The 18,646-nt window shown below is 44.8% G+C and overlaps 1 pseudogene; it reads right to left on the bottom strand.

The window, feature by feature from the left end:
* Positions 1-16,318: 16,318 nt before the first annotated feature.
* On the bottom strand, positions 16,319-17,143 carry LOC142451533 (ubiquitin-ribosomal protein eS31 fusion protein-like; annotated as a pseudogene).
* Between the last annotated feature and the right edge of the window lie 1,503 nt (positions 17,144-18,646).

The raw sequence follows: 18,646 nt of genomic DNA, 5'->3' as shown, positions 1-18,646 counted from the left end.
AGGTGTTAGATGGTGGTGGATTCTGCATGTTGCTGATGCTACAGCCAACTGCCCATGTGACTTTTTTCCAGGCCTAAGCTGTTGCTCTTCCTAAACTACTGGTCCCATTGCGGTGACAGCCCCCCATGGCGGCCCCGTGTTATTGGATAGAGTTTGTTCCACAGAGCTCGTGCTCCAGATGCTTTGGGATGTGCCTCAACTCACATTTGCAATCTTCTCTCTTATCCCATCTTTCAAACTTCATAGGAGCTCTATATTTTGTAATATCTAAAAAATTGTGTGGAATCAATCCTCTTTATTCAGTTGAAGACTTTTAAGGTCCTCTGATTTGCAAAGTTAATATTGGGCTTTGAGTCCAAACCAGTCAAACTCATCGCCATCACGTCCATTCTGACTCGTAGCGACCCTAGAGGACACAGTAGAACTGCCCCTGTGGGCTTCCAAGACTGTAGCTCCTTATGGGGCTAGAAAGCCTCATCTTTCAAACTGCTGATCTTGCAGTTAGCAGCCTGCGCGTAACCACAGCACACTAGCAGTGAACTCTAGTCTCTTAGAAACTGAACGCTGAATGAAATTACAAACGCTCTTTGAGCAGAGTGATCACGGTATCTCTGCCGTTTAGCTTTTAAAGTATTTTACTAAAAGCTTTCTTTTATTGCATAGGCTCTGGCAAAGGATGGTCCACCATCAATCAATGTTTGAGTTTCCCACTGGTTACCCAGAACTATCTAAGAGCTATTTTTACACCCCATCTCCTATGTGGCCCAGCTGATTAAATTTTTATTGCTTTTTTTTAAAAGAAAGAGTATATGTTTCACTGCCCCAGGGACCATATACAAGTTTGTGACCTTGTCCTAAGATTTGGGCTGTGAGTGGCAAGATAAATCTTCCTCATTATGCACAACAACAACAACAACAACGGAACTTTTACCAGCAAATACTTTCCAAATCAAGTAGCAAAGAAAACTAAATTTTAAAAAATGTTCAGAATAGTGAGAGATGATTTCTGGCAAGATGGAAGACACTGCACAGGACATCCACAACACAGACAAGAGAGACCCAATAAAACAGATGCAGATGATAATCCAGGAGCCCGAGCACCGGAGGAAAGGAGAGAGAAGGGGGTTTTGAATACCGGGTGGGAGAAGATGTTGAAACAAAGCAGCTAGAGGGTGAATTCTCAGCTGACCTGACTTGGCACCGCCATGATAAATTCCGCTCACTCAGGTCCAGCAAGCCCCACACCCGTGGCTGATCATGAAAAAGATGGAAGCAGCAGGCAAGACATCGAACAACGCATTGCATTAGGTGAATCTGCTGCATAAGACCCCTATAAGAGTTGAAAAGCGAGGCTGTTGCTTTAAGGTCTGAGGTGTGCCTGAGCCATGGTATTTTCAATGGCCTCATACTCATAAGGAAGACCGCGAAGAATTGCTGGATGTAAATTCCGGTGTTAATGAAGAATATTGAAAGGAGCGTGGACTGCCAAAAGAACAAATAAGTCTGTTTTGGAAAAGTGCAACCAGAATGCTCCTTAGAGGCAAGGATGGCAAGACTTTGTCGCGTGTACTTTGAACATATTGTCAGGGGTGATCAATGCCCTTGGCTTCAGTAATGGGCTGAAACATATGAGATGTTGAGGGCTCGAGAGCTATTTGCACCCGCACTTGCCCCAAGACAGTGACCTCATGGTGCCATAGCTATAAGGTAATTGGCCAGACATTCTGATGTTGATTGGTTGTAATAATTTTTTTTAAATAGTTTTTTAAGTAAAAAAAAAAAAGCAACATAAGAACAATTTCAAGGACAGCACAGGACCAGGCAGTGTTTCATTCTGTTGTGCACAGGATCACTGTGACTCAGAACCAGTTGAACAGCCTCTAACAACAATCCTGAGCCAAGACGGACTAGATGCCGCTCAGTTACCACTACCATGTGCTCTGAAAAGGGTCACATTGGGACTCGCACAGAGTGGGATAAAAGTGTGGCAGGGCCCAGGCTGACTAGTCAGGTGGACACTAGTGGAACTCCCAAGACAATGGCCCTTAGTTACTGTTCATGTCTGGAAGTGAACCCACAGCCCACGTTACAATACTCAACCATTTCAGATCAAAAGGGCAGCATTGGTCCGAGAACAAAGTTCAGAGGATTAGAAAGAGGGAGAAATGGAAGCAGGAAACCAAGGAGGAAGTGGAGTACGTGAGATACGCTAACCGAAGAGCAATGGAAGCCAAATGTATGTGAATTGTTCAATGTAAATCTGATCATCTGCTCTGTAAACCCTTACCGAATTCAAAAAGAAATGGTTAGAAAAATAGGTATTTCAGGTGGGCAGTGTTCAATGTTCACAAATAGCAAAATCATCTTTGCCAAGAAACAATACAAAGTTCAAGAATCTCTGGAGGCTCCATAGATGAAGCGTTGGGCTGCCATCCAACAATTTGGCAGTTCAAACCCACCAGCCGCTCAGAAGGAGAAAGATGAAACTGCCTGCTCACTGCGGCTTCAAAGATTTACAACCAAGAAAACCCAGAGGAATGGCTCTGCTCTACCCTACAGCATGACTGTGCATCAGGATCGACTCAATGGCACTGAGCTTTTGTCGGTGTCGTTTTAATGAGTTGAACCACTTGGGCAACTCTGAGTATCACTTTATTTGTCTAGGAAATTGGATTTAGCAGTGGAATACTTTTGGCATAAAACTTATTAACACAATATGTTTTTTTTAAATGATTTCTCAAAATTCTTGAGTTGAAGTGGCTTTGTAGGTAAATTTGGATTTGTTCCCTCCATTTAAAAAAAAAAAAAAAAGGTAAATACAGGACTGTCTCCCAAGAGTACGCGGCCCCATGCCTCAGTATCTTTCTTGTCTGTGTGCAGACAACCTGATTAATACAAAATTTACTATAAAAGCCCTAGCCATTTGGTGCGATGTATTCTGAACTAACTCCCAAGAAACAATGTTCACTAAATGTTAAAGGAAAACAGGTTTAATAATAGAATCCTTTGGATAAATTCAGCTACATTTGTTATCAAATGTTTTGAACCCAGGTCAGAAGCCGAAAAGCCCATTGGGGTGGATTTCCATCAGCTGACATGCTTACAGGCAAAGGGAACCTCCTGGGTTGGTGGTGCTTAATAAGCTTTCAATAATTGTACCAAAACATGGCCCAAGGGAGCTCCTTTCCTTGAAATGGCTTCTGAAACAATGTCTTTTTTTTTTTCAGCTTTAGCTTAAGTAAAATTCTGTTTAATTACGTTCCCCTTACTGCTTAATTTAGTCAACATTGTATGTGACTCATTGATGTTAAAGGCAAAAGAGGGGCTTCCATTTCTGGTCTGTTTAAGCCAAATGAACAAATACTTAAATATAATATTTGTTCTTCTTCGCTGATGTGATAGAATATGGTGGGATCAGTTCTCTTAGAGAAAAGGGAGGGCAAGACAGAGAGTCTTAAAAAATGGGACCTAGCAAATAGACCATTAACTCCATTATCTTTTAATTTTACACACACACACACACACACACACAAAAGGGCTACAAAAAAGGTTCATTAAAACAATGGGATCGAAAGATACTGGAATTTTTCCACAAGCTTTTCAAAACATCAAGTAACTAAGACTTAACCTTAGCTCCTGTTCCTACAGTTGTTAAGTTGGCTCCAACTAATAGAACCCCATGCACAAATGAGCAGAGCACTGCCCTGTGCTGTGCTGGCCCCACAACTATTGGGTTTTGAGCGCATTGTTGCCGACATTGTGCCAACCCCTCTTCTTGAGTATCTTCCTGGCTTCTGCTCACCTGCTACACTACCAAACATGAGTCTGTTACCAGGAACTGGTCACTCCTGATAATATGCCCAAAGTTCATGAGACAAAGTCTTCCTGCTTCTAAGGAGCATTCTGACTGTACTTCTTCCAGGACAGACTTGTTAGTTCTTCTGGCACTCATTGTGTGTTCAATATTTTTATCTACACCATAAGTCAAAGGCGCCAGTCTTCCTCGGTTTTCTTTCTTCGCTGTCTAACTTTCATATTGCACACGAGGCGATGGAAAATACCACGGCTTGGGTCAGTTGCACCTTAGTCCTCAAAATGACATCTTTTCTCTTTAATAGTTTAGGGAGGTATTTTTCATCCAACATGCCCAACGTCCATATGCCCTTTGATTTCTTGGCTGCTGCTTCCGTGGGTGGAAGCATTGATTGTGAATCCAAAGAACATGAAACCCTTGACAGCTTCCATCTTTTCTGTTGATCGTGGTGTTACTTTTTGGTTTGGTGAGAAGAGTTTTGTTGTCTTTGTGTTGAGGTAGAACCCCTAGCGAAGGCTGTGATCTTGATCTTCATCATAAGCACGCCAAGTCCTCCTTGCTTCCAGCAATAGGGTTGTGTTATACGCATATCTCAGGTTATGGCTGAGCCTTCCTGCAGTCCTGAGGTTGTATTCTTCACACATCCAGCTTCTCAGATTACTTGTTCAGCATGTAGATTGATCTTTCGAGTATTCAAAAGTAATAGTGTCATGTTTAAAACTAAGGCACATTTTACCCAACCCCGGGTGTTTTCAATCATTTCACATCCTGCTAGCTGAACAAGGAATAAGGGAAGCCAAAGACAACAATTAGGCACTTGAATTATGGTGTTGGTGAAGAATATTGAAAAGACCATGGACTGTCTCAGGAGTATAGCCAGAATGCTCCTTAGAAGTAAGGATGGAACAGGCAATCCAGGATAGACAACCCCCCCGCCAGGGCCGACCATGAGAGTAGAGATACCAGGAGGATTAGTGGAGGGTGGGAATAGAAAGGGAGAATCGATCACAAAAATCAACCTATAACCCCCATGAACAACAGAAAAGTGAGTGAGGAGTGATGGAGGACGATGTAAGATATAAAAATCTATAACTTATTAAGGGTTTGTAAGGGAAGGCAGTTGGGGAATGGAGCGAGAAGAATGGGGAGCTGATATCAGGAGCTCAAGTGGGAAGAGAATGCTTTGAAAATGATGATGGCGGCATATGTGCAAGTGTGTTTGACACACTGGATGAATGTATGGATTGTGATAAGAGATGTAAGAGCCCCCAATAAATTTTTTTTTAAGTAAGGATGCAAAGACTTCATCTTATGATTTCAGGAGCAATCAGTTCCTGGAAAGGAATATGTTTGGTAGGGGCCAGTGAAAAAAAGGAACGCCCTCCATGAGGAGGACTGGCCCGGTGGCCGCAACAATCGCTGTGCGCATGGTGCAGGACGGAGCAGCATCCTGGCCCGTGGAGCATTGGGTCATTATGAGTTGGAACTGGCTCAGTGACACCCGGCAACAGCAGCAGCCGCAACATAGAGATTAAAGCAGTATGGTGAACCGCTTCTCAGCCTTTGGGCTAATGTAAAGTGTAGTATCTGTTCTCCTCCTTTCAATCAGTATAGTGAAAGGACACAACCCTGGGTCACATCCTTCCTGATTTCACACTGTGAAGTAGAACCTTGTTCTGTTCAAGTAACTGCCTGTGCAATTTCCAAGTGAGTCCAAGGAAGGGTCTGGAATTCAAATTATTTGCAATTTTATCTGTGGGAAAGAGAAAGATTTCTCCCAAGTTGTCTCCCCCAAATGTATTAGCTGCTTGCTACATGTGGCAAATGACTATAAACTTGGAGGTCAACAGAAGTAGGGCAGGGGTTATTGTCCCTAAGGGTTATCAGCCATCCAGAGCAAGCAGACACCACTGTTTATTCCACAACAAGTAGGGCCCACTTCTTTCTGATAAGGATAGTAGTTGACTGTTTCCTTGTAGGAGACCCCAGAGAGGTCAAACCCACCAAGGGTGACTAGGCTAGTCATGAATCTAGGGTCCTCCCATCTCATCACATGTATACCTCTAGTCCCTCCTCTTCCTATGTGCACACTCCTAACTCATTCCCTTCCGGTCACACTTATGCCTATCATACATCCTCTTCCTATGATGTGTATTCCTATTGTACTGCCCCTTCCTGTGACGTGTGGTTACCTGTAATCACGCCCCCCTAAGTAGTTATAAGCCCTGGTTCACAATAAATGTCTCGCTGGCCCCTGCTCTCGCTCTCCGGCTCTTCCCACAAGGACCACCAAGCGGGGCTGAGGTGAGCATGCTACCATGCGTTGTGTCTGACTCCATTACTTCAATCTCTCTTCTATCTCTATGACTTCACTATAATCTTTACTTATTATCGCTGTACAATTGCGCCTACTGGACTGTGATGATGTGTTTACCCTCACATTTATCCATTTGGTGTTAGGATTTATACAGTCAAATGCCTTTGCACAATCAATAAAACACAAGTAGACAGCTTTCTGGCTGTCTGCTTTTAGCCAAGCTCCACCTGGCTTCAGCAATGATACCTCTTATCCTACATCCTCTTCTGAATCCAGATTGAATTCCTAGCAATACCCTTTCGATGTATTACTGCAATTACTTTTTAATTATCTTCATTCAATAAAACTTTCCTTATGTGATATGAATGTTATTCTTTGATAAGTTCTGCATTCTACTGGGCTACTGCTAGTATAGATAGTTATTTCATATTCCGGCCATGCATATCTTATAAGTGAAAATATCTGGTCCTTAAAGGGGGATTGGCTTGTTTAATTTTTCCCACAATTATGCAAATTAAAATAACAGTACAGTGAATTATAGACAGTTGGCCAGCAGGAGCACAAATCCAGGCATTCTACATAAAGTGAAAAGGAAAATGTCCTGTATGTTGTTGGTTCTGACTCACAGCAATCCTATGTACAACAGAAGAAAACACTCCCAGGTCCCACACCATTATGTCATGGTTGAGCCCATCATTGCAGCCGTTATGTCAATGCAGCTTGTCAAGGGTCGTCCCTCTTTTTCACTGCCCTTCTCCTTTACCAAGAAGGATGCCTTTATCCAGGGACTAGCCTATCCTGAGAGCATGTCTGATGTATGGTGAAATGAAGACTCAATACACTTGCTTCTCAGGAGCATCGTGGCTGTACTTTTCCCAAGATTATGTGTTTGTCCTAGCAGCCCATGGTACTTTCAATATTCCTTGCTGACCCCATAATTCCAATGCATTTATTCTTCTATCTTCTTTATTCAATGTCCAATTTTCACATGCAGATGAAGCAATTAAAAAGACCAAGTGAAAGATTACAAGAGTAACTCGGGTTAGGAGCACCCTTTCTTTATTCAATATCCAATTTTCACATGCATATGAGGCAATTAAAAAGACCAAGTGAAAGATTACAAGTGTAACTCGAGTTAGGAGCACCTTAGTCCTCAAAATAGCATCCTTGCTTTTCCGCACTTTAAAGAAGTCTCATGCTGCAGATTTACCCAATGTAATGCATTTTTTATCTCTTGACGGTTGCTTCCATGAGCATTAATTATGAAACTAAGCAAAATGATAATTTTTTGACAACATCAATCCTTTCTCCACTTTTCATGATGCTATCTATTGGTCCAGTGGTGAGGATTTGGGTCTTCTGTACATTGAGTTATAATCCAAACTGAAGGCTGCCGTCCTTGATCTTCATCAGAAAGTTCTTCAAATTCTCCTCACTTTCAGGAAACAAGGGTGTGTCATCTGCATACCGCAGGTTATTAAGCCCTTTTCCAACTTCTTCTTGATGCCACGTTCTTTTCTTCACATAGTGCAGTTTCTCTGATGATTTTCTCAGCATACAGATTGAATAGGTATGGTGAGAGGATACAACCCTGACACACACTGTGTTGTCTGGGTAGACTAGAGAAACAAACCCATAGAAACGCACATGTGTATAAGAGAGAGCTTTATATAAAGGGTAATTGTACATTAAGAAAGCATCCCAACCCAGTCTAGTCCAAGTCCATAAGGCCACTATTAGCCCATATGTCCAATACCAATGTATAAAGTGCTCTGCAGACTCACGAAACACATGCAATGACACCAAGTGCAGGATGATCACAGGTCAATGGGTAAAAAGTCTTTGGATCCAGTGGCATTGTAAGCCTCTCAGCACTGGTAGGGGTCTCCACGTGGCTTCTCCAGGTCCAGGGTTCTGGATCAGGGTAGGTCCATGTGGCTTCTCCTCAGGGACGTCTTGCAGGAAGTGAGTGGAGAGAGAGTCTCCTGCCTCCAAGGAAGAAATACAGGAGTTCCCAGAATTCTCAGGAAAAGGCCATGCCCACACTGAGGCCTCGTTGGCTATGATATGATTGACAAGCTAGACTCCACCCCTACTCTTAATCCTCAAATTGACAAACGATTACATAACCACCACACACAACTTACAGATTTTAAACCACACACGATTGCCTTATTCTGTTCATACAGCTGCCTCTGGATCCACGTACCGTTTTCACATGAGTACACGAAATGTTCTGGAATTCCCATTCTTCTCAAGATGACCCATAGTTTATTGTGGTCCAAACAGTCAAATGCCTTTTCATAGACAATGAGACACAAGTGCCCATCTTTCCGATAGTCTCTGCTTTCAGCCAAGATCCATCTGGCATCAGCAATGATATCCCTTGTTCCACATCCTTTTCTGAGTCTGGCCTGAATTTCTGCCAGTTCCTTGTTGATGTATGGCTGCGACCATTGTTGGATGATCTTCAGCAAAGGGTTACTTGCATGCGATGTCAGGGATATCGTTCTATAATTTGAGCATCTGTCACTTTTCTGTGGAATGGGTACAAATATTGACCACTTTCACTCAGTTGGCCAAGTAGCTGTCTTCCAAATTTCCTGGCATAAATGAGTATGTGCGTCATCAGATTGTTGAAACATTTCACTTGGTGTTCTATCAGTTCCTGGACCCTTGTTTTGGGCTCATGTTTTAGTGTAGTTTGAACATCTTCCGTCAGCACCATTGGTTCTAGCTCATTTACACCCTCCTGAAATGGTGGGATATTGACGAGTTCTTGTTGGTACAGTGCCTCTGTGTATTCTTCCCATCTTCTTTTGATGCTCTGACATCGTTAATATTTTGTCCATAGAATCTTTCCATATTTAACTCAAGGCTTTGAAATTTTTTCTTGAATTCTTTCCATTTAAGGTTGAAATTTTTTCTTAAATTCTTTCCATTTAAGGTTGAAATTTTTTCTTAAATTCTTTCCATTTAAGGTTGAAATTTTTTCTTGAATTCTTTCCATTTAAGATACGCTGAACATGCACTTCCTTTGTGGTTTTCTAACTCTCAATCCTCCCACATTTCGTAATGGCGCCTCCTTTGTCCTCTCAAGACATCCTTTGGATTTTTTCATTCAGCTTTACTTCATTATTTCTTCAAATGGCCTTAGCTGCTCTACGACTAAGGGCACTTCTTCTTCTTCTTCTTCTTCTTCTTCTTCTTCTTCTTCTTCTTCTTCTTCTTCTTCTTCTTCTTCTTCTTCTTCTTCTTCTTCTTCTTCTTCACAAATACCTTTTCCAACAACAGCAATGGCAACTATTCATCCAGAGTTCTCCAGATAGACTACACAGAAACAAAATTGACTGTGTCTGTGGGAAGAGACAATGGAGACGCTCAGTATCAGCAGGTAACACCTGGTCAGGGAGCACCTGTGGAGCAGACAATTCATGACTCCCATGGAAGTTCAGGTTGAAGTTGAAGAAAATGAAAAGAAGTCCACAAGAACCAAAGTACGGCCTTGAGTCTATCCCACCTGAATTTCGAGGACATCTCAGGAACAGATTTGGTGCATTGAACAGTAATGTGGTGATGACGCCTGGGGTGACATCAAGAGCGCCACACGTGACGAAAGCGCAGGTCATTACAAAGCACGTCTTTCCATTAGAAAGACGAGGAAGAAAGAAAGCATCAAAATAGATGTCAGACTCTGACATGTACATGATATTATTTTTGCTTAATTAGAGAGCAAGAGAGGCAATAAAAACAACTTAGCTAGACCTGGTAAATCAGCTCTATCCAATGTTTTAAGTAATCTCTTAGAGAATCTTCCGATTGTCTTCTCGGCCCCCACCCTTCAAGATAATATCTAGCTGTGTGAGAAAGAGGCTTCTGTAATCTCATGACGGTGGGAGGAGGGACCTTGCCTTCTTCCTGGTACGGTCTGCACTGGTTCTCCAGAGGGGACCCCGGTGCACCTGGTTGCCTTTAATCCTTTCCCGTGCCTGGTTTCCCAGCCTCAGGCAGCTTCCTCCCGTGTACGCACTGAGCAGGAGTCAGCGGAACACTTGAAAGGGGCCTCTGCAGTGTCTCCAGAGTCTTCACTCCAGAGAAACAACTCTGTGTAGCGACTTGTTCCTCAGCGCTCTGCCCTGTGCACTCTAGGTCCCGTGTTCTAGACCAAGCAGCACCTCCTCAACTCAGTAAGAGCCTGGCTGCGCTCCAGGGGTCCCTCTTCCTGTGGCGTCGCCTGGAAGCTCACCGCAGACAGTCATCTGGGCAGTCACATGTGCTTCCCATTTCACTAGAACTTCGTCTTGAAATGTGTTGTTGTTACAGGTTTGGTTTGCTGTTCATGTGCTTCCGCTGGGATGGTGAATCTAGTCCCTGTTATTCCATACTAGCCGGAAGAGGAAGTCCTGGTTCCTGCTTTCACACTTAACTGTGTCTTGCTTGGTCCCACAGACCCCTGCGCTACGTCGATGAAGCCCTATCTAACAACACTACAGATGAGCTGCTCCTCTTTGCCTGATGGATTCTCCAACACGGAGGCAAAGCGCTTCCTGGAGTGGAACCTTTCCGTCAAAGAGGGAGAGGCGCACCCTCCTCACGTCCTCCAAATGACTGAAGTCTAAGGGTGAAAACATGACATTTTGTGGATTACTTTTATCCCAAACCTCTCATTTGTCCTGAGACTCCATGAGGGCTCTAAAGATGTCCTCGATCGAAGAGCATCCTGATCCCGAAGAGTACGCCGTCCGGGACCTGGAGACGGCAGGAAGGTGACAATGTCAGTCTCGATCCAGAAAAGTTCCTGGGTCCTTCTTCCCGCCTGCAATGTTCAGAGAGCTGCAGTTTGGCTTCCGGAGCTAGAAAGTGAAAATAATCAAGCAGAACCCATCCCTTTCTAGGCCTGATGACGGAACCCGGCTGTTTCACTTGAATTGTGAAGTAAGTTTAACTCCAGGGATCATGGGTTCATGGGTTACACGCTGGGCCACGCACCACAAGGCCCACACTCTGGACCCACAAGCTGCTCCACGGGAGAAAGATGAGGCTTCCGGGTCCTTGGAGAGACTTTCAGCCTCCGGAACCCACAGGTTCCCTTCTCCGCTCTCCTAGGGTTACTACGAGTCAGCACTGACTCCATAGCAGCGAGTGTGGTGGTTTTTTTCTGGAGAAGTATTAAAAGCACAAAATGAACCCCAAGAAAACTCCATTTGAGCCTCCCTAGATAACAGCAGTTGCCGCCCCCTCGAGTCCTCACGGTCCCGTGTGCATTCGAGCAGAACTGCCGTCTTGGAGTTTCCAGCTGCCCTAAGCTTTCAGAAGGCGATCGCCAGGTCTGTCTGGGGTGTTCCAACCGCCAACCTCTCAGCTAGCAGTTGAATGTTTAATTGTTAGTGCCGTGAGGGACAGACATATGGCCTTGTTGGGAAACGAATAAGGCCTTTGTAATTATAATTTCAAAGCTCTAATCTAGTTTCATGGATGACTCAGTCACGGGTCCACTTCCTATTACAGGTGAGACTAAGAACAGAAATGGAAGATGGAGGGCAGGGTGCATAATGCACTAATACTGTTGAGCACAATAAGGTGGAGGAGCTACCCTTTTTTTGTAGGCAAGAGTGCTTTTCAAACTACAAGGCATTTGAAAGAATGCTTTTCTTCCCTCTTGGGAATGATAATGACTTTCTAATTCCAAGAAGTAAAATTTCCCTTGAGAAGTGTATTTGGCCAAGAAGCGACAAGGGGAGGTGGATGTCGGTGTCAGCGCTCTGCTGGACTCTTAGAAAAGAAAGAGACTGTGTCAATGAGGCCCTTATGCTGTAAGTAACAGAAAACAAAGACCCTCTTGCTCACCGTGGCTGCAACTTTGGGCTCAGGCATAGGGGCGACTGTAAGGAGAGCGCAGGGCTGTCAGAGTGTCGTCCTCTTGTGCATAGGGTGGCTTTGGGTCGGAATGAATTGGAAGGCACCCAGCAACAACGTCGCTCATAGAACGGAGCAGTGCCTTCAGACCAGATCCCTCCCGGGTCAGTCACGGCCAAGGACATGAAACGTGAATGGATCAGCGTTGGGAGGAATTGACATGAGAATTGGAATAGGTAAAAACTGCAGGCTGAGGCCTTACTAGAAAGTTAATCCTCCCCAGAAAAGCAGAAGGGCAGCGTGCACTTTCTATAGCAACAAAGTCTCTTGACTGACAGTAACAAGCAATCAGGGCCTGCTCAAAGATGGTAACCGACCACACGGCTTTGAGAGTTGTCCATCGCTGCAGGCCCGTCAGCAATCTCTAATTTCCTGCATCAGGCTCCGAAAAGGGCTCACTCTCTCTTCAGAGTGTCCCATTCTAGAGCTTCAACCTGCCATGTTTTCTGTTGCAATTATCATTCCACTTGACCCAAATTGTAAAAGTTTTACTCTATTCTGAATGCGCTTCATTGGTCATCACTGGACCTAGGATCCATGACTCATTTCTGTGTGTACACGCGTGTGTGTGTGTGCGTGCATTCCTGCTTCTTTGGTACTGCCACCACTCTCAGGCTGGCTCTGCGCCTGGTTTGGACACAGGGCAGCATCTCCCAGGCTGCGTTTTTCCAGTGCAGTTAAATGAGTGAGGACAAAGGCCCCTTCGGGAAGCTCCTATAAGAGAAGCAGGCATTGCTCGAAGTCCAGCAATTGCCTCCCCTTGTCTTGGTTTTTCTTACCGGCTATATGGAGCTCTACCCTGGAGCGATCCCCAGAACAGGGGGGTTAGAATATACTTGGATGGACTCAAAGTGAAAGAGACTCCTACTGAACTTCATGGCTGAAAACAGGGCCGAGCAGTTCCCAGCAGGAAATCAAAACATGTCGGTTAGAGAAAGGAATATTACTATGAAGGAATATCTGGTGGGAAGAAATTACAGAACACTGGACATGAGTGAGGAGTCCTCCCCCTCCCCACACTGTCTCTACGGACAGTCTGATGTGTTATTCTGCCTGAACAACTTAGTCCAGAGAAATCCCACTCGGGGTCGGGGTGGGAGGTTAGACGGATGAACTCAGGGCAAGCATCCTTGAAGTGCAAAACCAGGTTATCTGTAAAGTAGGTGATGGCAAACAGAGAACATAACAAAGAAGGTACTGCAGGAACGGACAAGACACTTGGGAAAGAAAGGCAAGTCAGGAAGTGACCCACATCACACAAAGCCCTGCCCATTCTCTCTTTTCTGACTCCACTTCACTTCCCCCAAGCCTCTCATGTCGTAGCACAACACCTCTACAAAGTCGGAAGAGGAAGTGATGCTGGGGAGACATTTGGGATGAGGACTCTGGGTAACAGAAAGAAGAGACACTGTGATGTATGGACTCCTGCCAGGTGCCCATTCTGTCCTTTGTGCTTCACGGAGAGTAACTCGCAACCCCCCCCCCCCATAAGGTGGGCTTGCTGTTTATCACCACCACCCTCATTTTACCAATGAAGAAACTGAGGCACGAGGAGATGACATAACCTACCTACCTCCAGTGTTTGTCCTCTCAACCACAACGGTATGCTGCCAACAAGAGGATCTAGAGCAGGGGTCAGCAACTAGAGCTCCAGAGCCATATGCATCTCCTCCAGCACATCCAGGTGGCTCTGAAGGAAAATCAGGAAAAAAAAAATGTAACTCTTCAGTTAATGGTGATTTCATGCATATTTTAAAATATGCTTATGGTTCTCAGATAATTTTTAAATTGTTGTGAAGGATATGGTTGGATCTTCGAGCTCAATAGTTTGCCAACCCCTGGTATAGAGTGTCTCCCCAACTCCGTCCACCCCCACAAGGGGACTGTGGCCCATAATTCCAGTGCGTGCGAGGCAGCACAGGCCAGGGCTGGTGCAGACGGAGCCTCGGCCTGCAAAGTACTTCAAGTAAACATCTTCTACAACGTTGGCCTAGGTGCCTCACTCTGTCCCCAGTTCTACTGTTGACAAAGTGAGGAGAATCCCAGGGCCCAGTAGAGACGGACAGGACCAACCATACAACCACAGGCCTGCCTATCACTGTATAACTCTCGAATACGCACATTGCGAAATCCCTCTTTTTCCCAATAAACAAAGCAATGGACTCCTCAGAAGGGAAGAAAAGCCAGACCCTTGGATGGTCCGTCCATAAAGCAGAGTTGACTTTCCACTAGGAAGTCCCAAGAACGCTTCCTAGAGAAGAGGACATAGGAGGGGGGAGATGGAGGGAGTACACGGTTATTTTCAGATTGGTCGTTACCCCTTAGCTATGGTACTCAAAGGCGTTGGATCTGGGCGGCATAGCCACATGGTAAAAACCCATGGCATTCCTTGACCGTGACAGAGCCTCTGATGGTCTACATGAGAGCGCGTCACTGGCGGGTTAATGTCCCCGAAGATGCAGGAGGTCAGCATTAGACTGCTACCCACACTGGCTCCACTCAGAAAAGATTGGCCGTCTGCTTCTGTAAAAACTATAGTCCAGAGAACGCTATGGATCTGCTCTACTCTGTCCCGCAGGTCTCTCTGAGGCAAGTGTCAACTCAGCAGCACTCAGCAAAGACAAAAGCCGATCATCTGATTCCCAAGAGCCGACGTCCTGCTCTGAACTAAAGGAAAGTTCAAATCTCCACCACTAAAGGGACAGACGTGTCTGCAGAAAGATATTCATTACATTTTGTTCATAAGCTGCTCCTCATCAATGCCTTTTCCAATGCTTTTTTGTGAGCTAACAGTTGTTCTCAATCAAGTTCAACGGTCCAGCCCGACCTTAAGTAAAGGGATGTGAACTGTATTCTGTGCACATTGACTCTTCCATCTGAGGAGTAGATTCTGCCTTCAGACTTCAGGCGGATTACTCCTAGAGAACAAAAGGGGCGGGGGGGGAACACCCCAAACCACAATGCAGTTATGGCGCATGAAGCAGAAAGCGCAGCATTACAATCCGTGTTATAATCAATGGCGCATATGTTTGAACGGCAGGCCACACAGGCAGCTTAAAGCTCTCAAAACTGACCACCAGCCTCCACGACAGTTTGAATGTTCGACTCCAAATCTGCCTGCATGTATCTACCGAGGCGACATGAATGCAGGGATGCCGACAGAAACACATCCGCCAATGTTCATCATGACACTTCCCACAATAATCCAAGGATGGAAACCTCTGGATAGACACAGTGGATAGACACAATGGGATGTGTTGTTGTTGTTGTTGTTTTGTATAACCTTTTACATCTTTCTGGTGTTTTCTACTTTCAGCCACGACCCATCTGGTAGCAGCAGTGAGCGTCCTGGTTCCACATCCTCTTCTGAATTTGGCAAGAATTTCTGGAAGGTCCCTGTACCATTGCAACCATTGTTGGATGGTCTCCAGCCCAATTTTACTGCAGGTGAGATTGAATTATATGGTTCAATAATTTCTGCATTCCGGGGGCAGCGGGGGTGGGAGGATGGTGTCACTGTTCTTTGGTATGGATGCAACTACGGATCCCTTAGAGGACTTCACAAAGGTAGCCATAGGCCTATTTCTACATTCTACATATATATTTTGAAAGCATAATAGTGATTTATACCTTAAGGAATGTAAGCGCACTGGTGACCTAGTGTATTGCAGCTGGCAGCTAACCACAAAGTCAGCAGTTCTAAACCACGAGCCGCTCCACAAGAGAAAGACGAGGGTTTCTACCCCGGGTAAGAGTTACGGTCTCCAAACCCAACCCGCTGTTTTCCAATGTCCCACAGGGTCACTCCGTAATGCAATTGACTGAAGAGCAGTGAGTCATTCATGGGTCATCAAACCATGCAGAACAACTATGTGCCAACCATGGTAAGCATTTTTTATGCAGTCTCTTATTTAATTTCTCAGTATCTCTGTAAAGTGGGGAGTAGCATTAGACAGCTATCAAAGCTGATATGAACTTAGCTGTTATTTGGGACCAGTGTTTGTCCTGATTATTGGCTGATTTCTTTCCGACTGGTTGGTGCCATGATTAATGGTTATTAAACACTTGGATTAGCTAATCTCTCTTTTCACAGATGATATAACTGAGGCTGAAAGAGGTTAACAAACTTACTCAAAATCACAAATGAACATGGGTTGGAGACTAGACTTGAACCTACAACTGTTTAATTCTAAAACCTATGCTCACTAATGGAACAATCTTTCTCTAATATTCACCGTTTCTCATATCTCTAAATGGCTTAGGGGAAATTCTTAGCGAAACTTCCTCCAGGGGGGTGTTGTGTACTTTTCTAATCTTTTTTTTTTTTTTAGTTCATGTCCTTGATAACCTAGCTTATTGAAGCGGTGGGTCCGACAGCACTTGCCACAGTAACATCTGTCGAAGTGGCTGGCCGTGAAAACCCAGCGCCACACGCACCTGAAGGGCACCTGTGCCTAAGGTGGCTGATTTTGCCATTTTCATCCTCCTCACAGCCTTTGAAGATGCCCAGCTCAACCTCCTTTCTCTTATGCGGATTCTTCTTGGGAGCAGTGTACGATTTGTTCCTTTTTGTAGCGCCACCACGAAGTCTCAACACAAGATGAAGAGAGGACACGTCTGAATGTTGTAGCCAGCCAAGGTGAGTCCATCTTCCAGCTGCTTGCCGGCAAAGATCAGCCTCTGCTGCTCAGGAGCAATTCCCTCCATATCCTGGATCTTGACCTTTATGTTTTCTGTCATATCCAAGGGTCTGACCTTGAGAGTGATGGTCTTCCTTGTGAGGGTCTTCACGAAGAACTGAGTCTTGGGAGGTGGGGGGGTGGTTTCCACCGCAGATGGCAGATCAGAAAAGGACTGTTCTAATCCTATCTAAGTTATATAACTATATTTTAGAAGGAAATGAGATTATTTAATAAACCACATAGAAGAAAGTTAAAGAAAGCTAAAATGAAGCTACTACATACATCTCTTAAAATTTACCATATCTATTTTCAGTTGTGATAAATGTGTATGTAACAAAATATTTGCCACTCCAACCTTCTCCTTTTACCTGTGAGTGCCATGACAATGCTGCTCATCATCAGGTGTTCAGCCATCACCATTATCCATTTCCAACTTCCCCATGACCTTTAGAAGAAGTTCCGTGTCTCCTAAGCACTGGCCGTCTCGTACAGTTTTAATAGAATGTTATAAATGTTTTCTTCAGAGGCCAATAAACCTGTGTTCAGAGCTGGAGCACCCTCAGAGGCAAAGACATTTGAGATGACTAAACTTCATAATGCCACAGAACCTCCACGCTGGACAAAAACATCCCACACAAATGATCCTTTAATGAGTAAGTTATGAGCTTGCTAATAACAGACATCTAAAACACACTCCCTGGAGAAGAAGACGAATCTGAGTGCAGGAAGCCCATGTTGATCACCTCCTGCATGCAAGTACAGCTTTGCGTCCTGGGGACAAAGCAGATGAGCCATCTAAAAGACCCCATCGTCCAATAAGTGAACCTAACTGAATCCCCAGTCGATATCTGAGAAGGAAGAAATGAAAATCCTACCCCTGATGAGATTCATGCTTTGATCGCAAAACTTTCTCTTTACCTGAAAGTCTGTCCTGTCACGGTGCTTCTACCGTCTCTCCTACCATCAGGGAGGGGATCACTGGGGCCACTCATAAACATCCATGTTCCCCTCTTAGCACATGGCACAACTGCCTGCCCTGCCAAGTTTGAAATTAAGCATGGCCACGTGACCGGTTTGGACCAAGAGACGCTGAGTGGAAAATAACATGCATAAGTGGGACAAAGCAGAAAACAATTTGCCATCTCCCTCTCCTTCTCAAAGGATCCCTGGTGGAGTAGTGGTTAGGAGTTGACTTGTGATCCAAAAGATTAGCAGTTCAAAACCACCAGCCGCTCCTGGGAAAAAGATGGGGCTTTCTGCTCGGAGAAAGAGTTACAGTCTTGGAAACTCACTTGGGGTAGTTCTGCCCCGTCCTAAAGGATCATGATGAGTGGACATCGACTCGATGGCACTGAGTTGGGTTGGTTTTCTCCCCTTCTCAAGGTGAATCTGGAAAGGGGTATGACATTGGCCCCTGAGTACCTGCACTGATCAGAGTGGCCCTGCCAACCTGCCTTGAGCATGGATTACATGTAAGAAATAACCTTTTTCAATGTTCGACCATTGAAAATTTGTTTCTATTACAGTTTAACTTGACCTGACTGATGTCAGCTCCAACCCTTAGCAAAATCAAGTCTAGAATACTTGAATACTAGAATACTTGATTTATTTTATTAATACTTTATTAATGCAGTGAGAAAATCAACACCCTTTCTATACCTTATGCTTAGCAAACTAAACACTGCCCGGTCCTGCACCAACCCCATCCTCATGTGTGAGCCCAGGGTGTGCCACTTCCATGCTGACCTGTGTCCCAGCATGAGGTCTTTCTCTAGGGACACTTCCTCCCGATGACATCTCAAAGTCATGAGCATCGGGCTGTGCTTCCGACGCAGGTGCTCTCGTTCTTCTGGCCGTCCACGGTGCGTCACTGTTCAAAAGCCATTTCCTTATCCGTTGTCCTGGCTCCACAAGTGC

Source organism: Tenrec ecaudatus, chromosome 6 (genome assembly GCF_050624435.1).
Source record: "Tenrec ecaudatus isolate mTenEca1 chromosome 6, mTenEca1.hap1, whole genome shotgun sequence".
Classification (NCBI taxonomy): Eukaryota; Metazoa; Chordata; class Mammalia; order Afrosoricida; family Tenrecidae; genus Tenrec; species Tenrec ecaudatus.
The sequence above is the reverse complement of the archived record's forward strand: the minus strand, read 5'-3'. Positions and strand labels throughout refer to the sequence as shown.